This window comes from Saccostrea cucullata, unplaced genomic scaffold, assembly GCF_032062105.1.
Source record: "Saccostrea cucullata isolate Sc308-1 unplaced genomic scaffold, CSIRO_AGI_Scuc_v1 ctg1731, whole genome shotgun sequence".
NCBI classification, from domain to species: Eukaryota; Metazoa; Mollusca; class Bivalvia; order Ostreida; family Ostreidae; genus Saccostrea; species Saccostrea cuccullata.
In genome coordinates this window covers 43,507-59,473 of record NW_026939980.1, presented here as the reverse complement: position 1 = coordinate 59,473, position 15,967 = coordinate 43,507, and the positions used below count along the sequence as shown (strand labels likewise).

Below are 15,967 nucleotides of genomic sequence, written 5' to 3'. Positions count from 1 at the left end.
ACATGACCAATATAAAAACTAGAAAAAGAATTAATCATTCATGAGGTACATGTATAACATTAAATATTTTTTTTAAAATCAAAGCTAAACTAATGTCAAAACAAAATTAAATAACAAATTACACTGTAGTTATGCCTGCTTTGAACTCTATCCTTCACAGACTTATCTTCCGTAGGTTTGAGGAATATCTAACCAAATCAAAAACTCTCATATTCGAATCAGCATGTCCACCATTTAAAACAGAGCTCATTAAACATGCCATGGCAACAGGTAGTTCTATAACGTCTTTTCTGAGGCCAAACGTTCCATCAGAATATCGGTCTAAATTCATAACATCAAATATTGTGTTATCATATATACATTCTTTATCATTATCAATCTCACAAAGGGATTCCGGGAGTTTTTCTGCTCTATAAATAACTTTTGGTATTCTGTGTACGTCAATATTCGGTACCCAACTCCTTGGACAGATATTGCTTCCGGTTTGGCTTGAACATCGGTTTGCTTAATCGATCATCCTTGAAATGTTCCGAAGAGTTGATAAGGAGAAGGTTACTCTTGTAGGATGTTGACCGGATCTCGATAGTATCGGATTACTTGCCACATCACGGACGAAACAAAGTAAAAGGCTTAGAGTGATTTCTCTCTGTAAAGAAATAAATATTCAAATATGTTTTCTCTACAATTCAAAATCTGAAATTATTCAACAACATTCGTGAACTTGCATACATTTATTGATTATTCTAAAATTTTATAGTCATATTACGAAGACCGATAAATCTTGCTGAAAACATCTTTCATTTTTATTATATCTATGAAAATATTTAAAATTGTTATATATAAAAGAAAAAAATATTCATATTCAACTGTTCTTTATGTACATGTACATATATATTTCATTGATAACTTTCTACGCAAATTTTATTCGATAAATATATGTGTCAATACGTTCTCTATCATTATCATGAAGACTGATGCTTTCTCCTACCACCATATCTCTTTAAACAAGTCGGTGGTTTAGGTTGTTCTAGTATTTCTAAAATGTTTATACCATTATGTTTTAAGAGAGAATATAGGGGCTGGGATTTTCATTTAAGCAATAATCACAAAATAAATTGTTCCATGGCCAATCAAAAGGAAAAATTCTCTTAAGAATTGATAAATATTTAAGATATTTATATCAGGGAATGTAAAGTTTGTAGGGGCGAATCCAATAGTAGAAAAAAACCTACCTTGAGCAGAATTCTGACGTCATAACCTTTTGTCACAAATCTTCAACTCCAACACAAAGCTTTTTGGGGAAGGCCTTCCGTTTTCGTTATTCACTCATTTTTGATGCTGTGATTGATAGGTTGTCAGCATGCATCGTCCATTGTATTCTTCCGAAAAAAATATCTTTTCCTAAACCTCTTGCGTAATTTGTAGCTAACGGCGCGGTTTAGTGATTATTTTTAGAATTTAATACATCACGTGCATGATAGAAAAACATTCGCATTAACGTCCTTTTAGTCCACGCACGTGCATTTAACGAACAAACCTTTTATTCCATTTTTTTGTAAATTTTGTCCATAAATATTTGAAGTAAAACTGAAACAAAATATCATGTTATGATACAATAATTATTTATTCAAGGAAAATATTGTTTAACCATTGTGTTTATCTTAATACATATGATGTTTGTTGTTTAATGTTTGTGTTTGCGTTTTTTTAAAGGGATTATTACCGATTTGTTTGTTACAGAGATGTATCAACCTTTGACTCGATTGACTTACTTATATTTTTCCTAACCCTAACCCTAAAGAAAATTGATGAAAAATTAAAGATAAAAGTTTTTTTTTTCTTTTTTAAAATACAGTATTATATTTGCTGACAATAGAATGTCAAGCTGTTTAAACAGGCTACGTGCATAATTTAAAAAGGGCAACTTTTCTTCAGATTTCGAAAGCAAATTAGAAATTTAATATTTATCATCACATATATTCACCTTTATTAAAATTTCAAAGGAAATTGTTAATTTAATTAAAAGAGCAGTTTACATGTGAATTGGAAACCATGGTTATTTTGTTTTTGGAGAAATAAAGGTAAAACTAAGATACATATATGTTTACTATCAGAAAACGAGAGATTGTGTTATGGCAGAAAATATAGCAACACGAAGTTCTTCAAGATCAGGTCCATCACACTTCGACACCAAGTGCAAAAAAAATGGATTCCTTTGAATTCATGAATGCATTCGGTCCACTTTCAGCATGAATTTACTTGGACACAAGGGTTTGCAGGGGATGCCCACTCTTCTATAGCACCTCATCTCATTTCCTGTATGAGAAGGACATAGACTTCCTTCCTTTATCTTCTTAGAAATGCACTCAAAAGTTAATAAGAGAAAGGTTAATCTTTGCGATTCTTGAGTAGAAACAGCGTAAACTGGATGAAGTGTCAGGATTCCGGCAAGAAATATGAAAATAACCGAAGGCGTGATCATCTGAAATAAAAGGAAAGTTTATAAAAAAAAATAAAGATAAATTTTATGAATTAACTAATGTATGTGTTTTAAATCCTGCTTATATGATCTATCTTTATTGCTTTACTCGATTTGTAAAGGGAAGAAAATAATTCATGTTAAACATATTTTTTCTCTCCCCATTTGTACTTCTTCAGTCCCTGAGACACATAAGACACAACTTTGTTCTTGGTTCAATGTCTTAAGCTTCAATATACTCTGCGTGGATTGTAATTATGAAATATATGGATGGATATGCAGATATGACATTGTATGCCCCTGTCACATCAGTTTAAGAGATACAAAAGATATTTTGATCTAAATTGCATAGATCAGTGCATAACAAAGTGAAATTTATGTGGCTTTGTAATTAAAAAAAAAAGACAAAAATGTAAGATAAACACGCGGCAGCAACCAACTAAAGTCAATCAAATTAAAAGGGTGTGCAGCACAGTTGTCTTCTTGTATTTTGTAAAAATCAACTTTAAAAAAATATTCCACGGAGAAAAAGAAAACTTACTTGGATCTGAATGAAAATAATGAATGAACTAATCTACGGAATCGTGTTACAACTGCTTATATGCAACTATGGAAAAGGACGAGGGGGATGCAAACCTTTAGGTAAAATATGTTAGAGATTTTACAAATCAGACCATCCACTATTTTTAGAACAATACATGCTATTTGAATTCTTTTTTGCTTTTCTAAAGAATAAAAGTTATTTTTGTTAAAATCTCTATCCTATCCATAGATTTTATATCCATTCATATCCATTGCTTTCCCAATGATAAAGTAAATGGAACAAAATTAGCGACTGAGTTAAATACAATCGGATTAAAAAGATCAAAAGAATAATCTACGTATTAAATTCCAAGAAACATGAATTCATACTTAATTGTCCTTTAAAGTTATAGCAAAATCAAAACTAACTGCATAAAGAATTAAACAGTAATATAAATTATTTTATTTTTCATCCGATCCGTGCCAAAAAAATGCGTCCATCATGATTCAGTTTTTGGCAATTCAGTAGTCTATACATGTAAGCTTACGTTTGAATTTGTACTTTTCATGGGAGAAACTACATATTTGTTGTGTTGTGTTGTTTGTTTGTTTGTTTTCCTTGCAAAATAAGGGAAAGAGCATGATGTTCTGCAAAAACTAATACATATGTATGTTTCTTATACTGGTAGCCTGTAAATAATTTTAATTTCAAAGCCTTCGTTATTTATTGAGTTAAAATCTTTATTAAAATTGTTAATCCCCTTTAATTACTCTCATTAAAAATAAATAAATATACGAGTTATCATAATTTTGCTTTCAAATTGTAATTTAAAACATTTTAAGTTGTACCCTTTCTAATACATGATTACCAATCTTTTGAGTTTTTTGGATATAATTAGCAAATACATGTAACTACAGGAGGGGAAAAACTAGGTCTTGAAATGATTTTATCGTAATTCATTTCCTGGAAAATTTTCAAACTTGAGAGGATGATGTTGTTCTTTGTGTTATGACATTTTTTTATAATTAACAGGGCAAAAGCTGGGACATTCCTTAAAATAAATCACGTTTTTTTTTCGAGAAAACATGAATGAAATGATCTTTCATTGTGAATTGGTAGTCTTTTCATTTTAGAAGATTTGAAAAAAATTAAAAATGTGAGTTTACAAGGAAAAAATTCTAATAATATGTTTTTTCCCTTTTAGCGTGTCGCAGTAGTTGTTGGTTCAAAAAAGATCCCTCACTGCTCAATGGCCCTTAGTGCCGAGTATAGATGAAAAATTGCAGTTCTGCACCTTCAAATGGTGGCGTCTCCATATGAGTAAACAAATCTCCAGATGGATGTTAAACAACAAACAAGCAAGAAATGAATGACTTCCCTTATACAGTGTCCTCAATTAAAACTTTTATTTTAATTTCATTTTTATTTTCATGTGAAATTTTTTTTGAACTGCAAAAATCAAACAAACGAACGAACAAACAAACAAACAAACAAACAACAATTTATCAAATTGTACATGTACGTGCTTTTGTTTTTCAAAAGTTATTTCAATGAAGAAAAAGTAATGAACAAACTACGCAAATAGCAAATATAAAAAAATTCTAATTACTACATATTTTTTGTATTTTCCCCTATTTGGCACATGTGTGGGTAAAATGAATAGAAAATATCAATGAAAACATTTTCTTTCTTTCATTAAAAATCTCGTTGAACTAGAAATAAAAGACCTAAACTCCTAAACATATCTTACTATTTATTCAATCTATACATGTACTCGGAATAAATTTTTCTTGAAAGCCAAAATCAGACATAACGTAATGCATCGACTGTGACTACAAGAAATCGATTTGCAACAGATTTATTCGAAGGTCCATATTATGAATTTGACCTAAATGATGATTACCGACATTCGTAATTATAAAATTTTCCAATATTATGTGTTGTACTATATGGTCTCAAAAAACCTAATAAGAATATATGCCTTATTTTATTTGTTTCCCAAACGACAATGTTTACCTTTTTGTATATTTTGATGCAGGAATCAAGTTTATTCAAATTTTGATTTAATTAAAACTTCCATTTTCTTTAAAAAGACATAAATGTTAATCTAACAATCAAAGTCTTGTGATAAATGTGATGTCTTTAACTTTTCAATTGTCAACTTCATTTACTTATGCAGCTATATATCTTCATCACCTACATACGGAGTTTATATATGTCAGTTGATTCGATACGCAAGAGCATGCTCTACATACTATATGAACAATTTCTAAAACAAGGTAAATTATTGACAAATTAATTGATGAAATAAGAATTCTAGCAGTCTCGTTTAAAGTCATCATTCCGTAAGTTCTATGGTCGATACAATGACCTTATCAGCAAATACAATTTATCATTGAGTCAAATGCTGACTGAAGTTTTTCATACCAATTGTTAGTCTATTTTTATACACTGAATTGACGGATTTTTCCGTGATTTCCAGATGATGACAAGGAGCACAGGTGGTTTTTTTGTGACTGTTCGGCAGGGGATGCTCACTCCTCTCAGGCATCTGATCCCACCTCTGTTGTTTTGTAGGTCTGTGATTGCTTTGTTCCTATTTTTTTTATTGTTTTATTGACGTTTGATCTTGAATTTTGTTTGTTATCTCCATATGTTTAATTCAATCTGTTAAAACTGAAGAATTATGTACAAATATGTAAAACTAGGTAAAAAAGTAATTATTTTTGTCATGATATCCATGTATCGGGTGTTCCCGGCAATAATGGGAAACACACTTGTAACTTGAACATTTTTATGATGACACCTCAAGTTGATAATTGATAAATGGAATTTTTGGTATACAACGATGTCCAATTTATGGAATTGAACTTTCTCCAATTCTATTATACATATTCTTTATTTATTGTGTAACAGTTCAGGAATTATCTAACGTCTAAATGTTTAGAAATAAACTCATCAGCTTAATCTACATCTTTGTACAAATTCTACCATGAAACCTAAATCTTGAGATAAATCTGAATGAAATTCAGAACCCCACAAAGACCAAATATTCAACCAATGAAAACCAAGCATTTTAAAGTCTGAGCAATGGATATGTGTGTGTGTGGTCATGTAAAAGTATGCATGTGTATGTACAGATGTGATCTAAAGGGTGTATAGCTAAATCACTAAATACCCATGTAAGTAAAGAATGAAAAGAAAAAAAATTTAACTGAAGACCTACCATTTATAGCATATTAAATGGTTTATTTATTAAATTAATTTATATTTAATATTTATTTTATATTTTTAAAAATCACTCCAACTTTTGATATTTTAAATAAAAGTCTCTCGACTACATCCATATTATTATGTGTTCAAAGATTGAGTATTTTGGTATTGGTATTACGTTTTGTTGCACATTCATTTTAGTGTCTTGGGGATAATTCAATATCCTCCACAATCCAAAAATATATATGCTCATAGATATCAAAAGCACTATGTAATTAAAATATCAAAAATAAGTTTCCACTATATACCGCACTCGATAAATACATGTTTGAAACATTTTAGGAATAATAAATATCAAATGCTGTGTCCAGTATTATTTTTTTCTTTATGCTTTGTCAAATGTGGACTCTGTGTCAATATACATTAATTTTTCGGTAGGGCTGAGTTTCTCATAATCAATTACTATTAGCAATTATGACCAATTCATGAAAATATTTGTCTTTTTTCCTGTTTATAAATCAATATATATTTCAGAAGATTATATTTCTTTCAGAAATTTAACACTAATCCCTCATTATAGAGATTTCTTTCAGATTTTGGAGTGACTTTTCAAGGAAAGATTGAAAAATAGACGAAAAATGTTTCACATTTAAAAACAAATTTCCTCTTCCATATCATTTTAAAAAATTCAAGCTTGTAAATGAAAAATATATATCAAATAAAGGACAAATAGTACACATAGGAGAGAGCAAACATGGACTTAGCTCATAACATCAGAGGTGGGTCCAGGTGCCATGTAGGAGTAAGCATTCCCCGTCGACCGGTTAGAACAACCGTGTGCTCCTTGTTATGAAATAACAGAAAAATATGTTGTCAATTACATGTAAGAATGTAAGTAATGGCCTATCAATTAGTAAGAAAAAGTAAGTCAGCATTTGAATCAATGAAAAAATTTATTTCCTGACAAGGTTCTTGTATCGACCAAAGACCTTGCGAAATGATGACTTTAAAGATACTGCTAATATTCTTGTTTCCTCAACTTGTTTGTCAGTAATTTAACTCTTTTTGGAGAAATTGTTCATACTAAGAGCATGCTACTGCGTATCGAATCAACTGAGAGATATAAACACCCTATTCAGGTGATAAAGTTGAATGTATATTGCTGCATAAGTAAGAGAACCTGACATTTGAAAAGATTAAAGTCATTACGTTACTCATAAATGTATTCATGAGTTTATCAAGATTTTCATTACATTAATATTTCTATTTTATTTCATGTTCTCTTGGTCTTTGCTTAACATCCGCTATAGCAGATCAAATGACTACAAAAGGCCGATCAAGACTGTTATCTTCACTAGAAAAATAAGGAAACCATACTCATTCAGGGGTCAGAATTCAATTTAGATGATCTTAGCTTTATGTCAGGGAAATACCCCGAAAAACATTTTTTAAAATGATCAGTCTCACGCAATGTAGAGATATATTAAATTAAAAATGTAAATGATTAAATTAATTTATCATACCTCTACTGATTTTTTCCTATACATGTATATGATTCAGTGATTAAATCTGAACAACTCCCTAAATCGCTGTAAATAGACTTATACTCGTGAGTTAGTTTTTGAGTTAATCCCTCGGATGAAATCTAGTCATGCTAATTCGCGGTTAAAGCTTTTCTTTGTGACATCACAATACAGCGACGCAAAAACACAGTGCTTCATGACGTATTATAACAAAACGCAACAAAATAAGAGGTAAACAACAAACAAAATGCAAAGATTGCATTAGATTTAGAGAATAACTGTCTTCTTATTTGGTATTTGAGACAAATAATGATTATGTTTTTAAAGTGATCTTTACAATTTAAATTTGTATACACAGCTAATTGTGCCACGTACGTGTTACATATGGTTGCACATAACACATGTTTCACATATGTGAAATGTACGTATCACATATGTGTATTACAAATATACGTTTCACGTATGTAGTACAACGTACGTATAACATGTGTGTGACTACATATGTTTCACATAACGTACGTGAAACGTACGTTTGAAATACACGCACGTGTTACATACGTTACACGTATGTGTAACATATGTTAGGTGCAACCATACGTTACACGTACGTTAATAAACGTACGGTTTACATGAGAATTGTCAAATACATGTTACACGTACGTTAATGAACACATGGTTTACATGTGTAAAGTCAACCACATGTTACACGTACGTTAATGAAGTCATGTTTTACATATGTTTTATAAAGCACAAATTTCATGTAAAGTTTATGTGTATTATAAACCACACATTACCGGTACATGTACTAATGTACACATATAAATTATGGTTAACTTATATTATAAAGCTCGCATTACACATACGTTGATGAATATAGTATGTGTATTATCAGCCACATGTTACATATATATTAAAAAAAGGTGGTTTACATGTGTGTGAAAAGCTATGTTCGAGAAACTTGTATATTTTTGTAAATTCATACTATTACATACATGTATGATAAATGTAGGTTGACTATAAATCTTATCCTTTTCATTTTTATTTAATTTCAAATCTAATTAATTAATTAAATTATCATTTAGTTTTTGCTATTACGAGAAAAAACAATGCCTTTAACATTTATTGTTGCTTGGGACTACAATATTCATTTAAAATACAAAAACTTTTTGTATAAATGTATGGGTAGTAGACGTCTGACCAAATTTTCAGTCTCTACCCATCTCGCTGAGATTAGTCTGTGAGCTTTCAGTTGTGATTGGGTTTAACCAAATATCATAATAATGTGTTTTTTAAAAAAAGATTTTTTAGATTTGTAAATATTATAATGATTAAAGTCCATGTAACTTCTGATCTAAAGTCCCGTTATACATGTTATAAGATGGATTTTATAGATGGTCATATCACCATAATGGCTCTGTTAACTGAATAACAGGTTAAGCCCTAGCGCCTATATGATTGTTAGATATTATCTTGATTAGTTCTCCAAAATCTTTTAAAACTATTAAGTAAAAATAGTAAGGCCTAGTTGTGGAAGTAGTAGACGTCAGACCAAATTTTCAATCTCTACCCATCTCACTGAGATTACTCACAGACGTGTGCGTTGTTGACTTGTGAATGTCGCGCGTGTTTTGCGTCTTTAATGTTTCAATTAATTTCACATTGTTTACTTTACGTCCACGTTTATGTCTGGCATGATGTTATCAGTTCGCATTGGTTTAAAATCTACTCTAAAAACGGTAAACAAAGTTTACACCAAGTTCTCGTCTTGTATATCGGATATCGGTAGAGGTACATAAAATTAAACTCGGTCATCGATAGATATTATCAATCCGAATTCAAGAGCAAAACTAAATTGAAAAAAAGAAAGAAAGAAATTCACGATAATATCACAACAAATCTCTAAAGGGAGTAAATGATTTACCTAAATAAATATCTAATATACAGTGGGTACCGTCCGTATAAAACTTATAAAATATACCTTCCGGAATTTTCCAGCCTCCATTTATGTATTACATGTACGTTACCAGTGACGTCACTGGAAAGAGAAGTCTGACGTCTGCCAAGTTCTAGGGCCAAGCTAACGGCGAGGAATGCATAAAATCAACAATTATTATTATTTTTATTTAATTACTTTATGACCACTGATGACTGTGTTTTGCATGAAAACTAAGGGGGTGTTTCTTCATGCATTTCATAAAGGAGACTTGGGTTATCAAAAACAGAAAATATTGACCATGTTGAGGCAGTGAGCTGTTTGGTCAACAAGGGCACGTCATGTATCAAAATGCAGGTGAAGTTTAAAAATACTGTAATAACAATTAAGTATTTATTTAAAATGTTTTTAACCTTACAAATAAGATGCAAAAAAAAAGAAACAAAAAGAATTTGATGTAAAGTTCCAATCACTGAATTTCTTTTTGCAGTATTTAAAACATCACATTACTTATGGTAAAGGAAATCGTTCTCTTTGAGGGCAATAATGGTGTACAGTACCGACCAGACCCAACCTGACACCCAAGCAGTCCCAGAAAGCAGTCCCCGTGACTGCTTTGGGACCGCTCTGGGACTGCTGTGGGACCGCTGTGGGACTGCTCTGGGACCGCTATGGGACTGCTCTGGGACTGCTCTAAAAAGCAGACCCAGCAGTCCCAGCAGTCCCAGCTGTCCCTGGGACTGCTTTCTGGGACTGCTTTGTTCACTCATGTGTGAAAAAAGGTTCTGAGTGACATGATAGCTCCGCCCCCTTGTGTATTCTGAATTTGCAGGCCCCCTGTTGTTTTGTTTACTTGCAGCAGAGATGAGTTTTATCTGTTTAAAAAGCAAGGATTTCTTACAATCTTTTAATAAGTAGAGATTATTATAGTTAATTAATATTTACCTAGACTGTATATTTACACAAATGTGGTTTAGAAAATTTTTTTTTTAAAAATAAAGTTGTAAAATAAGGAATTTAGGAGAATATTAATTTTTTTTCTCCTAAATATAAGATAAGGTTTAGGAGAAAAAATATCAACATGTAGGCCTTTTTATTACGGGGGTATTTAATGTAAAATCAGATACTAAAAATTTGAATTGCTACTATTTAAAATAATTATTACACTTAAATAAAAGATTTTTAATTGAAAAAGGAACATGTTTTTAACCCTCAAATAGAAAACCTCACAATTTATTAAATGACCATAAAATAAAATTAATAAATTAATGCTACCATTCTTCCGTAACATAAACAATGTGGATAATCACTTGGGAAATTATTTATAAATTACTGGTAGTTTTTAATTTATAAACAAGTTATTAAAAGAGTACATTAATTTTAAAAATAAACAGTTGAAAATACCGGGAATTGTGATTTATTTCTTTTTTGTTTTGCTTCTGTTTACCTGGCCGATTAATGTGTATAAAAATGGTATCAACACTCGCGGTTTTAATCGCCTTTGGGCAGAAAATCAATTCATGTTATTTGTGTATACATATCAGCGTTTCACATCATTGAACATGCTGGTCAACAATGACCCTAATTTCAATCTATGTAAAGCAAAAATAAAATTGAGAAATGAAATGTGTATGAATTTCTTTCAGGATTAATTAATTTTGAACAAAATCTGAGGGTTCCATTCTGGTGATTTACAGATATACACTCTAACATTTACAAATAATAAAGCACTTAAAACTTAAAGCACAGTATTATAGAGATAGAGAAATTTAAAATAATTAAATTGACATGAAAGTAAAAATAATCATGACTGAAAAATAATACTGGGCAAAATTAACAAAGATTTTTTTTAAAAGCCCCAATACTTAAAAAAATTTATTAGAGTATCCCGATAGTATGGAAATTGGCCATATAACGATAAGATCTATTTAAAGCTTGTTCTGGTGGAAAATAAATAATTCACGTTTAATTTTCTGTAGAAAAAATTAATATGGGAAACAGTATCAGTCAAAGAAAATAAAGAAATGGAATTATTTATATACCAGATAATTTTGATTAATTTTAATTAATAGATAATAAATTTTAATTTTAATGAATTTTAATTTGGGACTGCTCTGGTGTAATATTCATGTTCAGTTTAATTTTATACATGTAGGTGTGAAAGCCTTCTTCCTTTGATAAATATTATTCCAAATTGGTTCTCTGCGCGTACTGTTAATAAATGACCTTCGCATTCATGTAAGGATTCCTGGCATACTACCCAGAATCAATTTCAACTGCCTTTTATAATCCCATTGTTTATTGGAAATCTCATTTCTGAGTTAGCTCCGCCCATTACATTAATAAACCCCGCCCTCTGGGACTGCTGGGACTGCTTTCTGGGACTGCTGGGACTGCTCTCTGGGACCGCTGGGACTGCTGGGACCGCTCTGGGACTGCTGTGGGACTGCTCTGGGACCGCTGTGGGACTGCTGTGGGACTGCTTTAGCAGTCCCAGAAAACAGTCCCCGGGACTGCTCTGGGACTGCTTTGTGTCAGGTTGGGTCTGGTCGGTACTGTAACAGTTTTGTTTTTACATAATTGTCCTTTTTCATCCTTCTATGAATATAAATTGTGTAAATGAGATTGTGTATTTTTATGTTATTTTAGATATGCATTCCAGGATGGTGACTGAAGCTCATCTTTGTAAACACCTAAATGCCTAGAATGAACTTCAAAACAGATTCTGAAAGTTTAACCAGTATTAATCTTAAATATGGTAATTATAACTTTTAAAAAGGATAAGATTTTTTGATCATATTGCTTTTAGACTTGCAAATACTACATGTAACTTGAAGCTTTTCATGTAAAATTTGAAATGCAATTGAGTTTGACCAATTTCACACTACTAAGAGTTATCTCCCCTTGTCGCCATAACTCTCATTTTTCCCACTTTGCCCTTTGTAAGTTACCTGTTGGGCTGTTATTATTTTCAAACTTCAAACGTTATTGGACAATTTAGATCTGTACCTGTATTGCCAAAGTTTGGGGCAACATGAAAATCTTAATGAACATATTCATTACAGATTTTATCTTTAAGATACTGAAAAATAAATTTGGTAAGGTTACAGAGGGAAAACAGGGCCATACGCCAGATTGACCCCACATAGGGGAATAACTTTTGTAAAATTTAATGTGAAAGTTTTCTATTTTTTTAACATATATTTTTTTTAACCTCAAGGACAAAAAGTATACACTTGGAACACACACAAAAACAGATGGATCCATGCCAAGCTAAAGATTAATGCAGAAGGTAAGTTCAATTTTTCATTTCGTAACTCTTCTGGTTTTATCCAGATCGGACCTTAATTACATATAAGTTTAAGTCAGCTTCAGTATAATAGAAGGATATGGAGATAACGAACAGTATTCAATCTCAAAGTCCATAAAACTATACAAAATAAGAGCAGAGCAAACACGGACCCCTGAAACATCAGAGGTGGGATCAGGTGCCATAATAAAACACCTATTTACTTACTTTTCGGAAAATAGCTTGTTTATCATCTCCCTTGACAGCAAACTATTTCCCTCGGCTGCATCTTGGGGAATAGTTGCTGTCTTGGGGGATGATAAACTAGCTATTGTCCTCATAGTCAGCAAATAGGTGTACCAGTACATGTATACTGTTTTTAGCTCTTCTGAGCCAAAGCCTTAAAGAGCTAATGCTATGGCCATATGTGCGATGTGCATAAACTTTTTAGAATGTGGGCCATAACTCAAGATCCCCTTGGACAATCATTGTCAAATTTTTTACAGGGCATCCTTGGCCCAAAGGCTACCATTTATACTAAAACTAGGGCTTGGACCCTTATACAAAGGGAGATAATCAGGAAAATAAAACCAAAAGAACTTTATATTGACCTAGAATTGTTAAACTTTGTCAGTTGAGGCATCTATGGTTTTTGGAGAATGTTGACCAAAAAGTAGGTCACCATGACCTACTTATGGTATTTTATAGCTCTACTGAAATATCTTTAGTCCTAACTGGCTAAGAATTACCAAACTTTCTCTGTTGATGTATTTTGGGTCTTATAAACTTAGAGGCTTCAAATACTAGCTTCGCGGATTATAAAGCGTAAACTGGCCCAAACCAGGTTATCATTAAATAATTTGGCCAAGAATTATAGTCATTCCTTAAATATTTGACCATGAACTTCTAGTTTAACCCACTGTTAAAAAACTTTCTTTGATCATAACTTTTGAGCTGATAGTAGTAGGGCTTTCATATTTCACAGATTTATTCTTTGTGACAAGTCCTTCCTTGGATAACAACAATTTTGACCTTTGACCTTGACTGACTTGCATTAACCATAAGCAGGGATTGACATTAACGGTTGTGCGATTGCCCGGGACAAGCTCAGTTCGGGCAAGTGAAACTATCGATGTACTTGTCCGATCGGGCAAGTAAATATTTTTTAAAGAAACGCATAGAAAATTTTTGAAGTCGAATGGAGAACAAATAAATATTAAACACTTAATTAGGCATTCGGAACGCTGTGTTTTTCATTCGGAAACCCTTCAGATGCGATATAAGATAAGTCGTTCTAATTAAACGTTCTTTCAATCATCAGATTTAATTTCTTTTCCTTCATACAATTAAAAATCCCAGTCTTACTTTTATTTTTTAACATTTATTATCATAGTTATGACACAAAAAAATTATATGCTGTGTATTTGCCGGTTACACAAAACATTATCGACGTACGACTTATCCAAATTCTAAAGCATGACATACATGCTTTCTTGGCAACTGTCATAAATGCATGGCTTCGCAGTCGTCTCTTCATAATTATTTTGGGGGGAAGGACATTCAAAACAAATCAAAGGGGTCTACTGAAAATAAGATAAAATATGAAGCCAAACGAAAACGGGGGTTTATTGCTTCATGGCAGTCCGAATTTACAGGTCTGATCGACACAGAAAACAGTATGGTGTGCACCATGTGCCAAAAATTTATTTTCGGAGTTATTAAAATAATATTGAAAAATTAGGGTTTTTTGTTCTGTAAAATTTCGGGTAACTAAGTAAAAATCTAATTCGAACAAGTCAAAGTCTAAGTCCACTTGGCCAAAGGGCAAGTGGATCTAAAAGTTAATGTCAATCCCTGATAAGCTGGCATATGGGGTATCAGTATAAGTACAAAAAAACACATCTTTTTTGCGAGTTCACCCACAAATCAATGCTATTTAATGAATTTTAGATAAGAGAATTACAAGATAGATATTTGAGGACATAGTGAAAAAAAAATTTTAATGAATTTTAGATTTAAAAAAAAGTTTAAAAGATCATGGTTATGAAAACTAAAAAATTAATTATAGTTATTTAGTATTTATATTTAAGTTCTACAGGGAATCAACCAGGATTAATATGTGGATAATAGTAATGTTCAGGGAAAAATGAGTTTTCCCTTATTCCATGCATTTAATATTTTCTTTTTCTTTACAGATAAAAGAGAACTGGAGAAGAATGAATTGATGTTAACATACTCAACATTAAATTTGGCTTAAATCTAAATATGTCTTTTGTTGTGATTGCTTCAAGAGCAATTAGGATCAGGAAATTTAAAGTGAAGGATAAACCAGAAAGTGGATCATTCAACAGATGAAAAAGAAATAAGCCTTTGAGGGAAATTATGTCAAATGCCTGAATTGAATATTTAAATTGCACCTAATTTTTGTTTTACCAACGTTTACAATATGTGAAAAAAATGTTCAAAACGTGTGTTTAACCATGGTTTGACACATTTTTCTATGGTATTTAGACATTTACAATATGAGCAGTGCAAATAATAAACCCATTAAACATGTTATGAGAAACATATGTCACACACATGTTGCACGTACGTTATTCATATGTGAAACGTATGAGTAACGTACGTGTACAATATATGTGTAACGTATGGTAGGCAATACGTATGTTTAACATACGTGACACGCATGATATTCACACGTGTGAAAACGTACGTTTAACGTATGTGGTATTTTTTTCATGGAAAACGTACGTGAAGTCACGTACGTGTCACATATGTTTAACGTACGTGAAACGTACGTGGCACAATTAGCTGTGTAGGTATAACAAAACAGTTATAGTATATTATTGAGGGAGTAAGCTAGATTCCAGTTCCCCTCTACCAGGACTTTTTCCTTCGGCGTGTTGCGCCTCGGGATATAGTCCTGTTCTTGAGAAATGGAATCTTGCTTACTCCCTCAATGATATACTTTAACTGTGTATAGTAACAAGTTTTTTTAGGGGGGGTA

The 15,967-nt window shown here is 31.6% G+C and overlaps 1 long non-coding RNA gene across 1 annotated transcript; it reads left to right on the top strand.

Moving 5' to 3' along the window:
• The first annotated feature begins 12,297 nt into the window (after positions 1–12,297).
• LOC134254392 (uncharacterized) lies at positions 12,298–15,224 on the top strand. The gene is made up of 3 exons (XR_009989313.1): positions 12,298–12,429; positions 12,892–12,963; positions 15,156–15,224. It is a non-coding gene; the product is annotated as an uncharacterized LOC134254392 (long non-coding RNA).
• Positions 15,225–15,967: the final 743 nt, after the last annotated feature.